Source organism: Excalfactoria chinensis, chromosome 10 (assembly GCF_039878825.1).
Source record: "Excalfactoria chinensis isolate bCotChi1 chromosome 10, bCotChi1.hap2, whole genome shotgun sequence".
NCBI lineage: Eukaryota > Metazoa > Chordata > Aves > Galliformes > Phasianidae > Excalfactoria > Excalfactoria chinensis.
In genome coordinates this window covers 10,250,614-10,266,751 of record NC_092834.1, presented here as the reverse complement: position 1 = coordinate 10,266,751, position 16,138 = coordinate 10,250,614, and the positions used below count along the sequence as shown (strand labels likewise).

The 16,138-nt window shown below is 42.7% G+C and overlaps 1 protein-coding gene across 19 annotated transcripts in view; it reads left to right on the top strand.

The window, feature by feature from the left end:
• The window catches only part of SEMA6D (semaphorin 6D), a 589,434-nt gene that overhangs the window by 364,543 nt on the left and 208,753 nt on the right, over window positions 1-16,138 (top strand). For 4 of the 19 annotated variants that reach the window (XM_072345131.1, XM_072345128.1, XM_072345123.1 and 1 more), the window contains exon 1: window positions 13,481-13,600. The exons of 11 other annotated variants lie outside the window; for them this stretch is intronic. The gene's annotated coding sequence lies outside the window, so the exon portion shown is untranslated. Of the gene's footprint in view, window positions 1-13,007; window positions 13,089-13,407; window positions 13,431-13,480; window positions 13,601-13,818; window positions 13,839-16,138 lie in introns of those variants that run through there. 4 more of the 19 variants (XM_072345129.1, XM_072345114.1, XM_072345116.1 and 1 more) reach the window with 4 other exon arrangements.

The window sequence follows — 16,138 nt, the reverse complement described above, 5'->3', positions numbered from 1 at the left end:
CAGCCAGCAGCTTATCTCCATCAGTATGAAGAGCACACTTGTTCAGCAGCTGAGTGTGTGCTTCAGATGCCAGGACACAGGCACTTACCCAGAGCTGTCAAATGCAAACTGGCCAATAGCGTGAAAAGAGGCTGTGCAAGGAGGAAAAAAAAAGCCCTTGGAAAGCCCATTAGCAAGCAGGTGGCATTAGCAAGGCAGTCACAGCTCCATAGAGCACTGAGAAACAGCAGCAAATGGCAGAAGTAGAGAAGACTAGTTCTGACCCATTCACCAGAACTTGTCAGTAACATCAAAATGCTTTAATAGTATAAAGGAAGCTAGCACATAAGGCTCTTGGGCTCACTGTAACCCAATTTATTTGCTGTATATATTCTGAGATGCATTACTCTTCTTGGTTTTGAGGGACGAGCAATCTGTATAAAAAATAGGAAATCTGACCTTCCCCTTTCACTATTGCAAGTTGGTGATGTGTGGCTCCTGCATGTAGAGGGACGAGAATGCCCATCATTCAGCATGTGGAGAGCCCTACCCCGCAGGGCCAGATACGCAGGGAGGCAGGGGCAGGGTGATGTGAGCTGCAGAGCTGCCTGTAGCTGGGTGGGCGTCTGCCTCAGGTTTGGGCACCTGCTTCCAGGGTACTGAGGAAAAGCACTGTAAATATGGATGCCCTCCGTCTCTGTAACCTCCGTTAAGATATTTTCAGTTTCTTCATCTGATACATAAAAGGTATCAGTGCAAGAGTCGGTTGCCTTTAGAAGCTGGGCTAAGTAATTCTGCTTTGGAAGAATTTATTCCATGGGGAAATAAATAAATAAATCTTACATTTTTTTCAAAACTCTGAGGAACTGCACATCGCCTGCTGGCACTTCTGAATTTAGAGTGCTGCATATCGAATTGTTTCTGCTCTCCAGTATTTTGCTTCCCTTTCAAAAGCTTTTTCTACTGCAATTTGTAGAACATCTTGTGGGCAATTCCTCTGCTTGCAGCCTTGCCTGTCACATTGCTTTTCCTTCACAAATAGTATAAGAAAATAGAGAATGACTGCCTGGGATGATATAGGTTCTTTTGTTGCTGTTACATATGGACCGACTCATATGGTGAACTGTCCGTCTGCCACCTGTTTTCTTCTGGAAGCAGGAAAAGTAGTTTTCTTCTTTCTTATAAAATACATGAAATATCTAATTAATTTTGCACATATCCACTCATTTACATAATAAACCCTTGTAGGAAAACATGCTGAAATCTGAGTCAAAATTCTCAGTAATCCGTTAAGACTTTGCATGTGTTTTATTGCAGTGATTTTATGAGTGGGCAAGCTGGGGAAAACAGGGGGTGTGACATGATGATACTAAATCAAAGCAATCCTGGAAAGTATTCACACTAGGTTTTAAAGTGATATCTCTGTTTTATCACTATAATGCTGTATCTCAGATCAAGTTGTCTGGAACATTTACTTCTCAAGTCTTAATGGTTTGTAGGTTTGGCATCGTTGGGTTGTTCCTCTTGCAAATGGGCTGTCCCACGTTGCTTCCAGTCTTTATACATGTTCTTCCAAGGAGTCTGATACAGGTTGCCCTGCAGACACTGGCAGTCTGTACTCATGCCCTATATCTGCAGAAATCAGTGAGCTCTGTTTTAGGTGGGCTGAAGTTGTTACAATAACTTTAGAAATCTGAAGTCTTCACTTTGCCTAGCTCCCAAAAGGCAAAAATGGGATCAAATAATGTTGCTTCCCGCCGCCTCTTAAAGAAGTCACAGACTCTGTCTGTAGTGACTCAAGTAATTACTTACTATATTAAGAATTATAAGTCATTTGTGCCACAAATACCATTCCTACCACATTTATTCTTTGATCAGGGAAGTACCAAGTCAACAGCATTCCTGTTTTGGATCCCTTGGGAAACTGGGCACTGCTGAGCAATTCAACACCAGAAGACTTTGGGGTTTTATTACAATTAAATTCAGGCATATAAAACCTTTGGCTTTTCATTTAGAACCGCTTGTCAGTACCTCATCAGGTATGCTCTATTTCTCAGCATCTTGACATGTATGAGAATAAAATATGTGGTCATGAGTCTGCTTTGAGGAGATTTTATGCAAATCTGTGCACATTTATAAATCCAGGTGAACATGTAATGCCCTACATGCTTACGTGATAAATAACTGTCATTTACTTCCCTCATTTTTTAATTTCAGTGACAAAGGGCTTGTTGTACATTTGAATAACAGAAAGAAAAACAAGGCACAACTGAATACAGTGGTGGTGGTGGTTGTTTGAATACTGGATATGGAATATGCTTCTGAAGCTTTGTTAAGAGCATTTCTCCATGGAAAGTGTAAGGGGAAAATGAGTGTAAGATGTGGTGTTTAATTATTCTGTTTATTCACTGGCACGCAGAGTCTGAGGAGCGCTGACCAGATAGTATAGCCTTGACAAGAGCCTTGAATAGTTGGACTTCTTTATTCCCAAGCAATTGCTGGTCTTATTTATGCCCACGCAAACTGTGTGGTGCATGGAGCAGAGACAACTGACTCTGGGATGACTTGTGGGGATAAAGCAGAGAAGGGAGCATCTTTTCAGCAGTGGTGTTTATTGTAGATTCTTTGGATGTCAAATGGAACTGGTGGTGTTTAGCACCTTAAAGAATCAAACAGTGGCCCATGAACAGCAAAGGAGATAATTTAATTAAAAATAGGATGCAAATAATAATAAAAAAAGACAGAGAAAAAAGCAGTGTGGCAGTTGAAGCCTGTGAGGGAGCCCATAATGGGGGGGCTATAATGGATTTTGGAGGAGGTCTTACATGACCAAAATCATCTACAGCAGAATTTGATTTTTCATTAAAAATCTGTTTTTAGTTTGATTTTTTTTTTTTCTCCAGATAAAATGGGTGGAAGAATTGTCAGTTTTACAAAAAAAAAAAAAAAAAAAAAAAAAAAAAGACTTGCTTTTGTGCAGGAAGTCACCACTTCCTGCAATTCTTTTATTGTTTTTCTGAATGAGAAATGAGAAATTCCAATGAGAAAGGTTCCAATTATGAAATATTATCTAACAGTTATGCCAACTTCTCTTGTTGGCCTGAATTCTTAGGAGGTGCAGTACTGAAATGACTGGGACCGAGTCTTATACTTCTGCACAAAACCAATTTGCCAAGAGAAGATTTGTTTGCTCGGTGCTTGTCAAGTGACTTCTGTTTTCATCAAATTTTACTCCTTCTTGGAAATAAAAGGGCCTGTGTCTTTTTGCTTGCTTAGCTGCAGTGACAAATTCTCTGAGTTTTCCAGCCCCCCTACTCTCTCTCTGTGAGATTCCATGTCTCAACATTCATTGCATTGAATTAATGTTATTAATACTCTAACAGCTCAAACTAAGAAACAGAGCTGTATTGTGACAGCTACTGAGACAATACATGTCCCTGAGACGTTGTGGTCTAAACAGTCTATCTGAAGAGTAGGCTGGGAAACACAGGCACATGTGTGAGAGCAGTTCAATGCCAGGGATGCTTTTTAGATCGTGCTGGCTTCTCTCTGGAACAAATCACAGCCTCGCTCATTGAGTCCTTCCATTGCCTGCCAAGAGAATCTGTACAGATAGTGATTTTGGCAGCCATCTTCTAAATTACTAAGAAAATTATGAAATGGGTGATAACTGTGGTGTCTGAGTGCAAGTAAAGATTTTTAATGTCCTATAATACGTAGCTACCCTGAAGTAATTCCAACAAGGTAACTGGTTAATTACATATTTCTAACTAAATACTTGTGTGATTTTAAGGGAGCATTTTTCCCAAGGTGGTCATAAAGTGCAAAGATAGATAGCATTAGGCAATTACCATTTTGAAGAATAGATGTTGTCACCATTAGAAGTGGGTACTTAGGACGTATAATAGCAGTGTCACATTCATCACAGCATCTAAGAGAGAGGATACTTAAATGCAGAGAGAAGGCTATTAATGCAGACAGGTTTTAAAACTTCCATCAGATCTCTTGTAGTCAATACTACTGCTTTACATAAAAATTGCCTTCACTGATGATAAGGTAACTTGACTGAGTTCAAATCATTGGAGAACAATAAAATACGATCAATGATTGCCAGGTGCTGCCATTTGCAAAGCAGGGACCCCAGCTTATGACAGTGGAGTTAAGACCAATCACAGAAACTTCAGGAGGGTGACCCGTGTGGGTATTGTGTGATTCCTGGCACTCAGTCAATGTAAATGATTCCTGATTTTTATAGGCAATGGCAGGTTTGTTTTCAATACACCCCAAGCCATCTATCCATCTATATGAAATAGACATAGTCTATGGGAAAAAAAAACAAACACAAAACACCACAGCATTATATGTCTAACATCCCTATCTATTATTTAGAATTGTTACACATTTTAGGGACTTGTAAAATATTATCAGACCATCTGAGGTTTTCTGACATGCTGAGCAATTACAGTTGTTAACTTTGCACAGCGCTGTCGAAAATAAAAGAGACAAGGCGAAGTACAAATTCAGTGCATTAGCAAAATAGGCATTTAAGGTGAAGTATAATTTTGATCTTATAATACAAAATTTTTGTGAATATTGTATATTGTTATTCTTGGGATATTTCCATGAGCTCACATGCAGCAGGGTGCAAATATATCTAATTTTTTTCAAAAAGAAAGGAAACACCTGTTTGGGAACAATTATGAAGTTCATAGAACTATCAGTCTTAATTACTAAATATCTTCAGGATTCTCATTTAAGCAAAATCAACCATACTTGAAAACTAAACTTAGAATGTAAATGATGCAATCATTCATAATTCATTCTGCCACAGTACACAAAAGTAAAGGCTACAGCAGGCTGTTTCTGAATCATTTCTGCAAATTAATACAGCCAAGGCTAGATTTGAAAAAGTTGTGGCAGAGAAATAGATCTCTTAAGGTTACTATTTGTTCTCCAGCATTTTAAAACTGATCTTAAAATTGAATGCATCTGAATTTAAACATAAAATAAACAAATAAAATAAAAATAGGCCTTGGCAGAAGAGGGAATGTTACAACTAATTTTTGAGGAAAATGATCTGTTACTCAACAGAAATATTAGCTGCTCGTTAGAGAGCATGTATTGCCATTTGCAAGACCTATCCTTACTTCTAACTGGTAAGTTAAATCTGGCAGTAGTTATTATCTACTGCCCATACATTAGTGGAATCAATGATCCATGGTAATCCAAGGATAATTTCTCAGTTAAACTAACTGAGGGCAAGACCCTCAACTGAGGGCAGGATCTCAACACAGCTACAGCTTTCTTGGGGAAAAAGAGAAGACTCTTCGTATCAATTCTTGGTTTGCAGCTCTTTGCCTTTTTCCAGGCTAGAATGACTGCACAAATTTTTTGTCCAAGCTCAGCCTGGGGTTTGCTGCCATTACTCTTATCAACGGAAACTCCTTATAAAGACTAGGTGTGAATTCATCGTGTATGTCATTTTCATGTAAAACTATTTTCTGTGCTCAAATAAATACCACCCTATGCACACATAAATTTTAGCTCCACAGAAAATGGGTTACTTAGTACAATGAACTCCAAGGCAGCAGTTCTGTGGTTTATAGTGTTATTCATCTATGTGCAGAGTTGAGCATGGAGCTGAGCAGGTTAATGTCTATGGTATTTCTGTGTACTTTGTAAGCCACTATTAATCCTGTGAGCAGCTTGGGAAAGAATTTGCAGTAAAAAATATATTAATCAAATGTGGTCTTTCTTGCTGTTTGCAAATTGCTTGAACAGATTGTTAGATCTACTTATTTGTTTGCTGTCAGTTATTCTTTACCAAATATTATGGTGAGGAAAATTGAGTTTACTGATTGTTTGCTGATATCGTAAAAATACATATATGTGTGTGTGTGTGTGTATGTGTGTGTATAATGTATTCCTATATATAACAATTTCATATGCCATCTGTGTGATCAGTCACTTGAGAAAATATTATTAAATTCCCTGTGCATTAACCTTTTCCAACACAAAATTATACATATTTTCCAAAATCCACAGACATTCCTAGCAATAAAACTGTTTCTCATGCGGGTTCCACAATATCTAACCATTTGGAGTCTGTCTGTTTATGTTTCAGTGACAGTCTCCACTCTAGTGTTGATCAGATCCATGCTGGGCTGGCAGTTTCAGTGGTCCATGTGTATATAGCACTTACAGAGAACAGTAATGAATTACAAGCAGAGTTGTTCAGATTTCCTTCCTCAAGAGTGATGCTGTCCTCTCAGTCATTAAAGCTGGACTAGGAGCTTCTTACATCAATGTCTAATTGACTGACCAGTAGATTAACTACTGGGGAGTTGAACATAGTTGCCATGGATAGAAGTTATGACATCATCACCTTTTTGCTCATGTTCTTTTAAACACAGACTTCATATTAAGATTCTGGAATTTGTTCATGGGAAATCAAAAGAACATAAAATAGAATGAATTTTGTGCTTAATTCTTTATTATTTAATTCAAGTTTTTGCCACTTTATAAAAAGTCTTAGTCTTTCACCAGAGCAGGAGGTACTTAAAAAACTAATGCTTTGAAGCAGACTGCAATAAGTGTGTAAATCAATTTACTCCATTTATCCTTGTTTATGCAATTTAAGTCTGGTAATACTTTATATTGCTTCTGTCTTTATTCACACTGGAAAATGGGATTAAATGTGTGAGTACATCTGCTGTAGGTAGAACTTCCTCTGTTGTCTTCTAGACTTTCACAGGACATGGATTCCTTTCTTTCCTAGCATATTGAATGCCTGTGTGTCACTTTAACCTGAAGTTAGGTCTGGGAAGAGTTGAATTCCCAAGAGTCTCTGATGAGATTTTTAATGTAACTGTAATTACTTTAATAAACATACTGCATCTGCATTTTCACATAAATGTAGTGGGGTAGGAAAATCAATGGTAAAATGAAACTTCATCCCACATTTAGGAAATCTGCAAATTATTTGAACTCTATTACTGGTGACTTCAGATTTTATTAAAGAATCATGGTAGAAAAAAGTAGCAAGCCACAGTATTCCTTCATAATTTGAAAATACAACATTACAGATAATCGAATATAATTGTCCAGTGGTTCAAGGAAGGTATTCCACACAATAATTTACATAGTAAGAAAGAAAGCCCTATTGCCTGCTTAAAAGGGTTAAAGGTGAGGAAGTGGGAATATAAACTATGCTGTGCAATCTAATTCTTGACATAATTGCATTTGTTTTGTGCTTTATGCAAAAGCCTTGTGCAGCCTCGTGCTCTAAGAGCAGCATCTGCTTTAAAATCTTCCTTCTGTATATGTATTAGAAACGGTGGAAGAAACTATGTAAAAGTTCAACCATTCAGCATGTTTAGCCATTTATGAGTTATTTATTAATATTTTATTAACTATTGCTTAAAAGAACAGGCAAAAATTGTGTTCACCAATTCAGAGAAAGTAAATGATCTTTAGTTTAATGATTTAACATACAAACTTTAAGAAATCATCAGTGTTGGTTGCTCTAGTGTAAATGCATTTCTCAGGCAGAACAGTAACATAATATACATTGAGAATATAAACCCTTTTGAGTCCGTCTGGCTTTTTTCTTCTGTAGGCCTCATTTTCAGCCTTTATTTGAGTACTGTGTCCAGTTTTGGAAGGGCAACAAAGCTGGTGAGGGGTCTGGAGCAACAGGCATATGAGGAGCAGCTGAAGGAGATTGTTCAGTCTGGAGAAGAGGAGGCTTAGGGGAGACCTCACCACTCTCTGTAACTACCTGAAAGGAGGTTGTAGTGAGCTGGGGGTCGGCCTCTTCTCTCTTGTAACTGGTGATAGGACTAGAGGGAATGGCTTCAAGCTGTGCCAGGAGAGGTTCAAGCTGGACATTGGGAAATACTGCTTCTCTGAAAGAGTGGTCAGGCAGTGGAATGGGCTGCTCAGGGAGGCGGTGGAGTCACTGACCCTGGAGGTGTTCTAAGAACGTTTGGACGTTGTGTTGAGGGACATGGTTTAGTGAGAACTGTTGGTGATAGATGGATGGTTGGACTGGATAATCTTGTAGGTCTTTTCCAACCTTGGTGATTCTGTGATTCTGTGATACTCAATTTACTGCTGCATTAAGTATTCCAACACCATGTATATAGTACAATATACATTATAATAACCCCCTAATTTCTGTTTTACTCTACAAGGTCTATACTTTCATGAACCATTCTATAATAACAATAACTAGAACAAATAGATGTTATTTTCACTGTGATTGCTTTAAAGTAATCAGGCAAGCATGGCAGATTGTGCTGTTTGCCTTTGTGTACTCTGAAACAAATTCTCAGTAAAAGGTGTAAAACAGAATTCAGTTACTGGTAGACATCAAATCATCAGTATGATTGGAATACTAAAATTAGAGCGTAATTTGAGAGGTATAAAGTTGATAGGAAAAAAGTATATCTTTAATATTAAGTACAAATGTATAGACAACTGAGAAAAGAATCCGGGAACAGTACAGAAAAAAGGTGCCAGCTAGCAAAGTCCAAAGGCATACTTTTGGCAGCTTGTACCAAACAGCAAATGCAACTGAAGAAGAGCTGGACATACCCTTAGCACAGAACTGAAGAACAAAAATTAGAGGTTTAGAGCAATACAAAACCAAGGTCAGTGCCATACAAAGAAATTTTAGGACAGGGACTGAGACTGAAAACCTAAGCCAGAATGTTTGTAGTAGAGAGAAATGAAGTATATATAAATACATATACTGCTTGAGAATATTGAGAATTCCAGGGAGCAGGCAATATTTGCCATAAGACCTTAACTGCTTCACAAACTCTTGATATACATGCCCTGTGGAAAAAAATAAAAAAGCAGCTATATTGGCAATCAAGATATTAGATCACCAGCCGATTCAATTACAGCTGAATCATAGGACCAGCTGCAATATGAGCCCCAGAAATATTGATAACATTACGAATAGTACACTAGAGAAATGTAGGTGAAAGCCAGTGAAATACCGCATATGTACTCTGAGTTCAGTAAGCAAAAACAAGTTGTTAATAAGGAATCTGTGAAACAAGCAATGTAATCTTCTTGGAGTCTGTAACAGCTGACAGGCAGGAAAGCCTTACTGAGCATCAGTGTTGCATGAGAAAGATGAAAAAGAGCAATTTGCTCACCAAGTACCATCAAAAATACTCCACAGTGAAAGAGAGAGGACAGCAGCATCCTGGTACTATAGAGGTCACCCACTCTTCCAGCATCCCTAACAAAGTAATTGTGGAATCTGATCTGAATCAAATGCAGTGGATCTGCCTCCGAATCGTGACAAAGGCTTTGGTAAGCCAGAGACTGTCATTAACTCAAAACCACTTAACACTGAAGAATAGCTTCACTCATGATCATGCTCGGAGGCTTTTACCTGCTTTGCTAGCATTCAGGAATAACAATTACAAATTAAACAACACCAGCACTCCCATCACTTGACAGTTTTCTTCATCTTGTGGAAAGTAACTTCAAAAATGAGTAGCTGTGGTCATACATGCCCTCCAGGAAATAGTTTAAACTGAGTGAGGCACATTCTGTGTGTTCAGTGAAAAAGCAATTGGTGAGAGTACATAGGAAGCATCTTTCAAGGTATCTGCTGCCATGATTTGAGGAGAAAATTGTACCTGGAAAAGTCACTGATAGCAGAACTCAGTTCTGTGTTGCCATTCCAGCAGCTTATTGGAACAAGAGATAACTTGTAACTGGTTCTTGCAACTGTATATTAACACTGCATGGTAGCAGTGTTGATACTGGGCTCCAGAAAAACTGCATGGGTCTACACCCGTGGGTGTATGTATACCAAGGGGAATGGCCTTATCTCAAGGAGCACACGCTGCCCCTCACCAACAGCTGGTGGGTGTTTCATGTACTGACAAACAGATTTTTGATGTTGGTTTTACATATGATTCTTTTGGAGGGGTTCATGGTGGCACCAGAAGCCCCAGAATATTATTCCACACTGACCAAGACATTCCATTAGATTGGCAGGTCAATATTTCATTTGTAGGTACTTGAAAGAAAACTGAAAGAAAGAGATGGTGGCATTCAGGAGGCACTGTGAGGCCCCAATTTACCATACAGCCCAGCTGTTTGGGCACTTGCACTGCATGTTAACACACTGAGCTCAGATCACTTTTCTGTTAGTGATTTGTACCCATGTTCTTGTCCTAGATGAGAACCATCCACAAGACTTCAGAACAGGGCTCCCCCACTTTCTTTTGCTGCAGCCTTATTGAACTCCATGTCAAAACAAATGCTGATGGAAAAGCGTGAGCACGAAGCTCTAATCTACACAAAGCTCTAATCTACTGGTTCTCGCATGGCAAAGAGAAGAATCTGATCTAATTCCTGCTCCACTTATTGTTCTTTGTACACATGGAAACAGTATTGACAGAAAAACAATATTCTCTTATCTCTTCTTATACCCCCAAATAACCTACAATTTCATTGATTAGCAAAGTGAATTGGAATCACTCAGGTCGAGGACAGTGCTAGAACTGCACACCATACATGTTTCAGAATTTCCCTAGCCTTTATGGTACTGGAAGAAGAAAGACTGGTGAAAACCTCTCTGGCACATTTGTGAATCTCATCCTGAATATACTCAGCCAAAACTATTCAGCAAAGATAATTCAAGACTTATTTGAAGATAAGCGAAACTGCATTTTTGTTGAATTTGCTGCATGGAAAAAATAAATCACCCAGCTTTTATCTATGATTTTCTTTAAAGGGAGCTAAGCAGAAATCCCAGGCAATTTAATCATTGATATTATAAGATAGACACATGATCACAACTCAAAACAGAGGCATTATTAAGACGAAGCAGGAGGGGGAGAGCTTTCTATTTTCCAGTAATGAGTGTTCAGTTGAGATCACTTACGGGACAGTAAGGGAAGTGCAAAAAGTGTACTTTGATTGACAGTAAAAGGGATTTCTGCAGAGGGACTATGGAATACAAATACCCAAGCTGACCAGCACATGCAGACAAAAAGCATCCAGAAGTGTTAAGGTGCTACAGTCTGTGAAGCACTGAAATGCAAATGATTTGTTGCCAGATAGAAATTTCAGCAAAAGAGGTCTTCTCAGTATCCTCAAAGCCTTCTGCAAAGTCAGTGGGAATAGCAGCCATGGGTATGGCAGAACAGATAGAAAATGACCCCCCTCTGAAAGCATTGTTCCATCACAATACATGGAAGTTCATAATGCAGCCCATGATGGAGCCAGTGGGTCTCAGAGAGGGGCTCTGCTTCCTCCCTGCTGTCTCCAGCCATGTGCAGGGCTGACCCCAGGACTGCCAGCTCCCAGCCCGCCATGCTCACTGCCCTCCCCAGCAGGGTGGGAGGAACCAAGATTGGAAAGCTTGTAAAGGAAGGGAGACCACTTCCCAGTTAACATCATGAGCAGAACAGGCTTGATTTGGGGAAAACTAATTTAATTTGTTGACATTTAAAAATAGAGTTGGTTGGTGAGAAAGAAAAACAAGAACTGAAACAGTTCCCCACTCCATTCCCTTTTGCCAGGCTGGGGCTCAGTCCCACACAGCCATCTCTGCCAGCCTCCTCCCAAACACAGGTTCAGGGCTGCAGTCACATAAGAGCTATCACAGACCCTCACTGCTTCCCCTTTCTCACACATCTCTCCCTTCTCAGAGCTGTACTGTGTTCTGCCCCTTCTCCAACAAGTTTCCACTGAGCCTCCTCCATCATCACTATTGGGCCCACCTGTGCCTTAGAGGGGGCCAGCAAGGTGACTGCCAGAACTCACTGGAACACACCAGAACATGCTAGAAGTGGTTATACTCAGCACAGGGCAACCTTGGATTCTCCTCCCCAGCATGGAATAGGCTACCCAGCACAGCCTGGCTGAGGAAGAAACCTGCACCAGTGTGCTGAGAACAGAAAGCAAAGCAGCTGGTCAGGAAGGAGAGTTGATTGGTGTGCACGAGCCTCCAAACAGACCAGCTGCTGAGCAGGCCAGACCCTCTCACTGGAGGTGATTCCTGGTAGCAGCAACAAGAAAATTCAGTGTGCTCACAGGCAGTAGCAAGCAGTGAGTGTTTTCCCAGAGCCAAGGGCAGCACAGGGAGAAACAAGGTTAGAGAACTTGCAGGATGTCACCTAGAAAATGTAGAACAGTCACAGTTCTGGAGCAATTCACTCACTGCAACTGAGAACACAGTGACAGGCTGAGCCTGAGCACACATTTTTAGCAGACAGTTCCTAAACAGAGCGTGAGGGGCTGAGAGAAGGCTGTCCTTCAGCAGGGCACTGAGGAGAGGGAAGGGGAGGAGATGTCAGGTGGGGCACGAGGCCATGCTCTCACTGCAGAACCTGAGAAAGACCTGGTTCTGCTGGCACCAGTGCCAAATAACAGAGGACATATGCATCCCTGCTCAGGGATCCTTTCCAGCAATGCCATTCCCCTTTTGTAAACTTGTAGTACCCAAAGAAGGATGTGATTATCTCCTTGGTCGTTGTGATTGATGAAGATAAATTGCAAAATATTTCCTCTTCTGCACGCTTTCGTTTCCAATTGTTTCCAGGATAAACCTATAGGTTCTGAGCTCAGATTTGAGCACCCAACTCATCTGTTTAGTTGGGGTCTTGTTTTGTTTCTTCAGTGAAAGGGAAACAAAGAAATTCAGACCGGACGGACATTGTCAGCCTCCAAAACACGACAAGGTAAAGAACAACAGAAAGAGCAAAACAATAGAAATAAAACAAACCGCAGAAAAGCAGCTTACATTTTTTCTTTTATTTCAAGATTCAAATTGGAAGCCAACCACCTCTGACGCTGGATGAGAAGTGGAGCGTTCTGAGCTGTCAGCATTGCAACGATGCACAAATAATAACAAAAGCAAAACAATGTAAAAAAGAAAGAAAAAAGCGAAAGGTGCTGAGCCCCGCCCTGCACTCACTCAATCAGGCAGGGACGCTCGCAGGTGCGCTCGGACCCCCCGGGCGTGACCCGCACCACCCCCCTCCTGCTGCGGCTTCTCTGCACGCGGCAGCTCGCGTCCGGTGCGCGCCGTGCGTTCCGCGGAGCTGGGAAGGAGCAGCGGCTGTGCGCAGGTACCGGGAAAGTTCGCCGGGCCGCCGAAGTAAAACAATTTATTTTCGGGGGGAAATGCCCGCTTGACACCTTTCCCCACCGCTCGGCCGAACGGCCGCTTTACGGATCGCCGAGCGGCGTTCGTGGCGCCCGCCGGAGCCGGGCGGGAGGGGCCGGGGCGGCCGCCGGGCCGAGCGACGACGGTGGGGACGGTGCTGCCCGGCGGCGGGGGCCGCGGGAGACAAAGGACGGGGGAAGGAGAACGAGGGGAGGAGGACGCGGAGAGAGAAGAGGGCGCGAGGGAGCGCCGGCGACGCGGTCGGAGCGCTCGGGAGGGAGCGGCGCGGCCCGGGGCCAGGCAGGTGCGGGGCGGCGTGGTCGGGCCGCGAGGCGGGGGCGGGCAGGTGCGGGGCGGAGCGCGGAGCGGAGCGGCCGCTCGGGGCGGGCCCAGCCATACCGCGGAGTTTGCCGCGCCGCTAGCCGCGCCCGGAGCTGCGTTCTGCCCCGCTCCGCCCGGCCCTGCCGCAGCCCAGTAAGTGCCTCCTGCCGCCCGCCCGAGCCGGGAGCCGCATGGGGCGGGTCTGCCTCCCGCCCATTGTTCGCTGTGCCCGGGGCTGGGGCGAGGGGAGCCGAGGGAGATGCGGGGAGCGGGGCGGCTCGGGGGTGGCTCCCCGCGATGAGCTCCGGCCGGAGGCGGCCCGCTGCTGCGCGGCTGGTGGGGAGCCGGGCGGCGGGAGCTCGGGGCTACCGGGGCTACTCGTTCCTCTCAGGTGTTCCTACTTCCCGTTATTCTATTAGCTGTCGCTATTCGGTGGAGTGAGGGCTTTATTATTATATATATATATATATTTAACGGTGCGATGCACTTCTCGGCTATCTCCGGGGCGTGCGCGGATCCCTTTTGCTTTGGGAAGCCGTGGGCACGCGGAGCGGCGCGCGGTACCCAGGCTGGGTACGGCCGCACTGCTGGTTCGGGGTCTCAGCCCACGCGGACACCCGCGAGCTCCCTTTCGCGTTTCGGCTCCGTGTCCGTATCCCGGCCGCTTCGTTCGCTGCTCGCACAAAGGAGGGTTTCTCGGCTGCGCCAGATAGCGGTGATTTCAAAGATGTCTGTTATAAGGACCGCTACAACTCCTGCCCCTGAACTGCTCGCGTGCATCGAGTGATGCCGGCTGTTCACAGGGGACCAGGCGCCTTTCTCTGCTTTGCTCTCCTTCGGCCCGAGAGAGCTCCGCGCGCGCCTCGCGCTGACTCTGAGTTTGGGTTCAAAGGGAGGATCCGTGGTGCGCTGGGTGCTTGTGGAAAGCGGCACGAAATTTCCACGAGGAGGGAAGCTTGAAGTGTTTATCAAACGGAACATGAGCTTTGTGCGGGAATAAAATGTTTACGTTGTCTGTCATCAGCACAGTCGTTTATTAGCTGTTTGCTGCTGTAGCAATTGGTTTTCATTTCCCAGTTTTACTGACCTTTCCTCATTGATTTTCTATTGATTAAATTCCTTCCTTTGCTATTGCTATAGATGTTGGTCGCTAACCCGATCATTAGCAGCGCTTGTAGCTACAGTTCAGTCTCTGCCCTCATCCTACGGAGAAAAAATAGCCATAATCATTCAGACAGTGCCCGTATTTCTTTCACAACTTTGAATTTATAGGAGTCACTCAGTGTTGGTCTTTTATCTGTTTGTATTGTCCTCCAAACGTTAAAATAACTTGGTCCTTTTAGGACAGGTCGCGGTTAAGGGAGAGGGTGAAATAGGAAGGCTTGGCTGTGCCCTGCTACTCCCATTGTGTGCTCCACAGTTATGAAAAGATGTGAGTTGCGAGTTTCTTTTTAAGGCATCTCCCCCACCCGCTTCCTTGGTGGTGTATTTCTCTTCTATGCCGAAATATTTAGCAAACAGCAAGACCAGTTCTTATAGAATTCAAATGGTGTTTTAATGTGTGGGGTTCCTGTGATATGTATCTTTTTCCATGAGAAAGGAGTTTGGATGCATGCGTTGTTTTAAAGAGGTTTAATAGACTGTTCAGAACCAGAGATTTCTGTCTTTTTCAAAAGAACCCTTACCAATGTTTATTGAATTTGCTCGTCTGCATGAAGAAAAGAACTGTTGTTTTGTTATCTAGCAGCTGTAGGAAGATTGACAGCTACAAATTGCAAATCTTCAAGGATCTGTCCGTGTCACAGTTTTCAGTTCATTTAGACAGTTGTCCTACACATCTCATCATTTGCAAAATTATATAAACAAGATCACGAAGTTTGTGGAGAAGATATCAATGCAGTAAATATACTGCAAAGATCTTGAGGCTCTCTGGGATAATTAGCAGAGCACGGTCTTGCTTCAAATATGATGTTAATATGGTTAATTTGAATTCAAATATGAGCATCCCACTGTAAACATCGTACTGTAGAGCAAAAATACATATTTTCAAACATGGTAGTTCTGTCAGAAGCACATGAAGTGTAATCGTCTTTGTTAAGATAAAGAGAACATCGCTGATGTCATGGCGTGCTTTGCATTTTTAAACAGAATCTAATGAATTACAAACATTCATTATGCTACGCGCAATTGCCGAAACTTCTCAGGACCCCCAGATAGAGAGTTATTTGTATGCTGATACTTGTGTCTGTTCTGGTTATGGCTTAACTGCAGAAGCAAAAATAGCCAAAAAAAGCCATTGTTCTGAGATGAATCCTTTGCTTGCTCCAAATTGCCTGCCGGTCCTCTTCTGCCTTGTAAATTTATCTTTAAAACCTTAGTGTGTTCAGGTTTAGGGCACTTGCTGTTGGGAAGTGTGGGAAGCCATGGGAGAGGGTTGGGAGAGCCTTTGTTGGATGTGGGGAGAGCCCAGGGCATGTGGTGTGCCAGGCAGGCCAGGTCTGCCATGTGTCTGAGAAGGAAGAGAGCAAATTTTCAAAGGTCAGAAAGAGCAATGTGCTGACTTTAACAGATATGTTTTGTACCTATCGCTTATCTTAGCGTGTCAAGATGCAAAGAGTAAATATCTTGCAGCCTGTGCTGTTATCTGGATGTTATCTTTACAAGTTTGCTCTTACTTAAATATGGTGTGTA